The sequence below is a fragment of the Salvelinus sp. IW2-2015 genome, linkage group LG28 (assembly GCF_002910315.2).
Source record: "Salvelinus sp. IW2-2015 linkage group LG28, ASM291031v2, whole genome shotgun sequence".
NCBI classification, from domain to species: domain Eukaryota; kingdom Metazoa; phylum Chordata; class Actinopteri; order Salmoniformes; family Salmonidae; genus Salvelinus; species Salvelinus sp. IW2-2015.
The window spans coordinates 25,702,613-25,708,836 of record NC_036868.1 but is presented as its reverse complement, the minus strand read 5'-3'; the positions used below and the strand labels follow the sequence as shown (position 1 = coordinate 25,708,836).

At 43.2% G+C, this 6,224-nt stretch overlaps 1 protein-coding gene across 1 annotated transcript in view; it reads right to left on the bottom strand.

The window, feature by feature from the left end:
- Window positions 1–2,953: 2,953 nt before the first annotated feature.
- LOC111954131 (MAM domain-containing glycosylphosphatidylinositol anchor protein 2-like) overlaps window positions 2,954–6,224 on the bottom strand; it is a 199,244-nt gene continuing 195,973 nt past the window's right edge. Inside the window, 1 exon segment of the mRNA XM_070435729.1 lies at window positions 2,954–6,212. The gene's annotated coding sequence lies outside the window, so the exon portion shown is untranslated.

Genomic DNA, 6,224 nt, shown 5'->3' with positions numbered 1-6,224 from the left:
GCGGTGCATCGCAAGGAGAGAGGGGAATATAATGTAATGTAAAATGGCATTGTTCGCCGGGATAAGATACCAGGTGTGCATTCTAATGTGGATCTACGGGGTCAATCTGTGGGCTGGGCTGGGGGAAGAGAGAGAGGAAAGTGCTTAGGATTTTAAAGGGCATATGCTACCGAGGGTTATCAGCAGCAGAAACAATATATCTTTTTTTTTATGAGAGTAACTTGTCATCCGGACAAAGGAGGTTTGTAACACTATATGGAGGCCACGCAGGGGATAAAACAAGATCATAAAGGCGACACCTTTACCTTAGTAGCTTTAAAACACTGTGTGAAATAAATGCCTTCATATAGAGATCCCGCAGGATGTAACACAAGACCCTCAAGATAACTGGTCGTAGCATTCAAACAAAATGGATCAAAAACCTAGGCCTTTCCTGAGGCCTGAACCTGCTGCCAAAACTGGTTGAAACAACACCATTGTGACCACGTGATTTACACCACATCCTTTCAAACAGCTTTACCCACTGGGCTGTTTATACAGATGTGATAGTACTGGATACTGTAAGTGTATGCAATATATCAATTATATGTATGAATCTGTGTAGGAAAATCTGCCCAAACAAACATTCTCTCTTTCTCTCATACACACATGCAAGCACACACATACACACACACACACACGCACGCAACACACACGTCCATAGCGGCCTGGAAATCTCAGGGCAGCCTGAGGGTAGCCTGGAGGCAGAGGGAGACAGATGTCAAACCCCTGCATCTCATAAAACAATACAACGCTCTCCCACTGTTCCCCCATACAGGGCATCACGTACAACAACAAAACAATAGGCAAGATGCACTAGCTCTCACGAACAACCAGCCTTATGGGGACACGACCAAAACATCTCTTATGAGGACCCGGCTAACACATGTTTTGTGGGGACACGGACAAAACATCTCTTATGAGGACCCGGCTAACACATGTTTTGTGGGGACACGGACAAAACATCTCTTATGAGTACCGGCTAACACGTTTTGTGGGACACGGACAAAAATTGCTTATGAGGACCCGGCTAACACATTTTTGTGGGGACACGGAAAAACATCATAGCATCACCAGCCTATAATGAAACTGGCTCTCATGAGGACAGCCCACAGGAAAGGAAAGCCAGAGTTACCTCTGCTGCAGAGGATAAGTTCATTAGAGTTACCAGCCTCAGATTGCAGCCCAAATAAATGCTTCACAGTTCAAGTAACAGACACATCTCAACGTCAACTGTTCAGAGGGGACTGCGTGAATCATGCGTTCATGGTCGAATTGCGGCAAAAACCACTACTAAAGGACACCAATAAGAAGAAGAGACTTTCTTGGGCCAAGAAACACGAGCAATGGACATTAGACCGTGGAATCTGTCCTTTGGTCTGATATCAAATTTGCGATTTTTGGTTCCAACCGCCGTGTCTTTGTGGACGCAGAGTAGGTGAACGGATGATTCTGCATGTGTGGTTCCCACCGTGAACATGGAGGAGGTGGTGTGGGGGTGGGTGCTTTGCTGGTGACACTGTCTGGATTTATTTAGAATTCAAGGCACACTTAACCAGCATGGCTACACAGCATTCTGCAGCAATATGCCATCCCATCTGGTTGGGGCTTAGTGGGACTATCATTTGTTTTTCAACGGGACAATGACCCAACACACCTCCAGGCTGTGTAAGGGCTATTTGACCAAGAAGGAGAGTGATGGAGTGCTGCATCAGATGACCTGGCCTCACAATTCACTGACCTCAACCCAATTGAGATGGTTTGGGATGAGTGCGGACTGCAGAGTGAAGGAAAAGAAGCCAACAAGTGCTCAGCATATGTGGGAACTCCTTCAAGACTGATGGGAAAACATTCCAGGTGAAGCTGGTTGAGAGAATGCCAAGAGTGTGCAAAGCTGTCATCAAGGAAAATAGTGGTTACTTTGAAGAATATAACATATATTTTGATTTGTTTAACACTTTTGTAGTTACTACATGATTCCATATGTGTCATTTCACAGTTTGTTTTCACTTTTATTCGAGAATAAAAATCAAGAATGAAACCTTGAATGAGTAGGTATGTCCAATCCAAACTTTTGACCCGTGCTGTATGTAACGCGATGCTAAATGAACCTGAGCCTGTTTTATGAGGACATGTACTGTGTTCATGATGAGAGTAGTTTCTCTACCCAACAGCAATGCTCTCTTTCTGTATACAACTTCCCAAACACATCCGTGTAATTTATCTGACAGGAGATGCCTAAACGGGATTCCTGCAATTATAGAGAAAAATGTTTTYCCTGCTTTAAACATGAATTCGTTTTATTGCAAACACAACATGGCAGTAGTGGGTTATACACTGAATGCCAAATTGAGGATGTGTGGTATTTCGACAGATACTCCATAAAGGACTTCTTGGGGCGCTGTGGGCTAAAAACTTCTCTCATCCAAGCTCTCACTTCATAGTAAGCCTTTTGTTATTCTTCAATTCACCTCCCTCTCCACAGTCCTTTTCATCACTATCACTCACTCTCTCCTGTCTCTGAGGGCTGGATGAAGAGTCTCCTGGCTAACCCCCAAGCAGTCAGACAGGCTGCCCCCTGCTTATAGCTGATCTCAGCGGTAGGCAGCTCCACAAAAAGTGCAGGACCACTCTGTAAAAAGAACAATTTGCACAGAACACAAAAGCTTTTTGTTTCCATTCTTTTGAGTTGAAGACAAGTGATCACCGGAAGAATAAGTGGGCATCTGCGAGACAGCAAACTGSCGGGACGAAGGTGTCGAGATCAAACCTGTGCGTCGAGGAGAAGAGAGGACGTWCAGGGACTAATGACAACACAATATTGTGCTTGTTCAGGAATATACACATGCAGCAGATACGTACAAACAGGCGTGCCCATCTCCCATTCCCAGAACAGGACTAATTCAACAACCCGAACATAAAATATATTTTTTATTTATTTTAGCATTAGTTGCAGGTATGGCACAAAAAAATTGGTGATAGATCCAAAGAAATACAGTGAAAAAGAAGCCTAATTATATATATAAATAAAGCACAGAACAGAGAAGAATGACAGGTTGTTATTATTACAAGGAGTTGGCACAGTACAAGATAGGAAACATAATCGTTACACAGCTCTTAGAAACAGCACTTACAATACAGAATTTTATCTCTTCAGTTCTCTTCTGTAGCAATTCAATGGCTTCCTCTCCTCGTCTCCTTTGGTCATTCTTCACTGAAAGGAAAACATAGTGACATGTTCAAAATTCCAATTCCCAAATATCCATCAGGTTGCTTCCACTTAGCCTAGGGTGTTTTTAGAGCAGTTTAAGGAGAGAAGACAAGAGGAGGAAGCAACTTCAGATACACCCCAAGGTCATAAACCGATTGTGACAGGAAGCGATGCAGGTAAGGGTTGCCACTTCCTGTGAAATGTTATATTATTGGGATGTAATAAAATTAACACCTGGTGAAGAATGGCACAACGTGACAAAGCCCTTCTGTTATGATGGACAATAAAGTGCTTACAAGGATCCCAAGAACAAAAAGTTGTCAGAGCTCAACATAACACAGTTCCTTACTCGGGAAGTAGAGCGAAACGTAGGGTCACTTTAGTACACTTCTTATTCCAGCCTATCCCACAAAATGAAAATAAAGCACATGGATATTAAACCAACATATACTTGGGACTTGTTATTGAATTTAAAACATGTCATTAGTTGTTTGAGTACAATACAGTATGTGGTTAGATTGCCAAGTACAGTGACTGTGTCCAGGTCAGAGGAAATCAATGAAGTTGGTTCCTCAATGAAAGCCATAAAAGTTTCGGAGGTCAACAACATGGGGCGTGGCAAAACGCTACGGATTATTTTCTGGAGATGACCAACTGTAGCATATCTGTGAACGTGTATTTTATAAAGGGTGTAGGTAGGCCTCCAAACAAAGATTTATTATGGCACCCTCATTTTTCATATACATTCAATATGATCTGGGCACCAAAAAAAAGGAAATAATTCCCTCTTCCCATGAACACGACCACTCTACASCATTGACAGTACATGTGAATGTTATAATGTCCTAGTAAAACATACACAATATGAGACGAGGTTATTAATGCTCTACAATGGCTGCCTATCATTCTGCTCTGTTTAGTTATGTATGATATTTTTTCTTTACATGTATCTGTTTCTCATCACACCTATTGTACACTGCATATGCCCGTACCTGTACACAACCCGCTCGGACCAAACCAGGCTTATACTTCCAGTACTACGTCTTCTCATCACAACACATTTTCTGCGCCATAAAAAGTCGCAATACCAACCAAATTCTTTGTCCTTTATTGTCTCGTAAGACTCGTTSTACAACGTCTGGGACTGGTCGTTTTTCCACATCGTTTCTTTGCATTGGTGTTCTTTGGGTGGGTAACACTGTGTGAATGTCAACGTAATCGATGATTGTGTAATGTGTTTCTCRGGGGTCTACAAGCCTGACTTCGTCTGAGCAGGTCACATACGGTATATGTGCCATATATACTGCATTTTATATGTTGAGAGCTTATATGTTGTGCTTCCAGTTGTTCAACATAAAACATTGATCATAAACCTTTATAATAGAGCTTCTTTACATGTACAAGTTATACAACTACCAAATAGGTTTAGCTTATGTTTCCATCGTCGGTTTTTGATACTTCAGCAATGCAAGGGAGACAACAAGAAGATAAAAGGAAGTCAAAAGTCAGATAGTTTTCCCAACAGAAAAAATATAAGAAACCAGACCAACAAGTCCTTAAATGTTTTTTTTTTTTTATAACCAACAATGTACGGATTTTTTTCTCAATTTCTTTTAGTCTTTTTTTAAATTTATTTTTTACAATATGTTGTTTTTAAAAACCAGCTAGTTAAGGTAATGGAGGGTCTTAGGTAGCTCTTCCACAGTCAATYTTCACAGTTTGTGTAAAAGCAGAGAAACATTTTCGCTAGAGTAATAAAATATCAATATTATTATTATCATCATTATTCATCTTTTTCTCACACATTGTTGGATGTAAAGGATGGAGGTGTGTGGAGGGCGAGCGTACTTTATTTCCGTCTAACGTAGAGCCTGCAGTCGCCACGTCCTACCCCCCTCCCTGTACAACACAATGGTTTATTTAACAATAGTTCTGTTCTTTTCGTTAAAAAAGGTCTGTTCGGCTGGGATGGAGTCGCTTTCGGAAAGAGCGAAGCAATCGATCGATAGCGAGTGTCTTTGTCCTCTTACAGTATGTGATCTCTGACTGTCTTTCTGAGAAGCTCCACAGTCTCCTCCTCCCTTTGTAGTCCATTGTTTTTACCCAGTCTCGGCATTTTCACTAACTCCTTTTTAAAAAAACAGCCACAACTGCCTGGTTTGTGACCACTTGCAATAGTCATGTGACCTATGCCCCCCCCCCCCGGTCTGCCTGACTTTCCTCCACCATCCTTTCCCTAAAACACACACTCACACATGCAGGCACACACACGACTTGAACTGAATCCCTCTGGGCAAGTGTGCCTCCCACCAGCACTTGTGGGTCAAAAGAAACATGTCAAAAATAGCCCATCATGAGTGACAGCAGAGGAAACATCATCACCATCATTGGTGTGTTTGATGTTACCATTCCGGTTCGCAATTCGGTCTGTTCTGTTTGTAATCGGAAGGCACTTTGTTTCATGGCAGAAAGTGGCTTCTGTTCCTCAGCTGCAGGGGTCGGCCTGTTGGCTGGTGAAGACCAGAGAACCTCTCTTCTCATCTGTCTTCCACCCTTTCCCTCTGGTCTCCATCCTCTACTCCTCCTCAACACTCCTTCCCATCTGGTCTTCATCCTCCTCCGCTTCACTCCTTCCCCTCTGGTCTCCATCCTCTACTCCTCCTCTTCACTCCTTCCCCTCTGGTCTCCACTCCTTCCCCTTGGTCTCCATCCTCCTCCTCTTTCACTCCTTCCCCTCTGGTCTCCATTCTCTACTACTCCTCTCCACTCCTTCCCCTCTGGTCTCTACTACTCCTCCTCTCCACTCCTTCCCCTCTGGCTATCCTCTACTCCTCCTCTCCACTCCTTCCCCTTGGTCTCCATCCTCTACTCCTCCTCTCCACTCCTTCCCCTCTGGCTCCATCCTCTACTCCTCCTCACCACTCCTTCCCCTCTGGTCTCCATCCTCTACTCCTCCTCTCCACTCCTTCCCCCC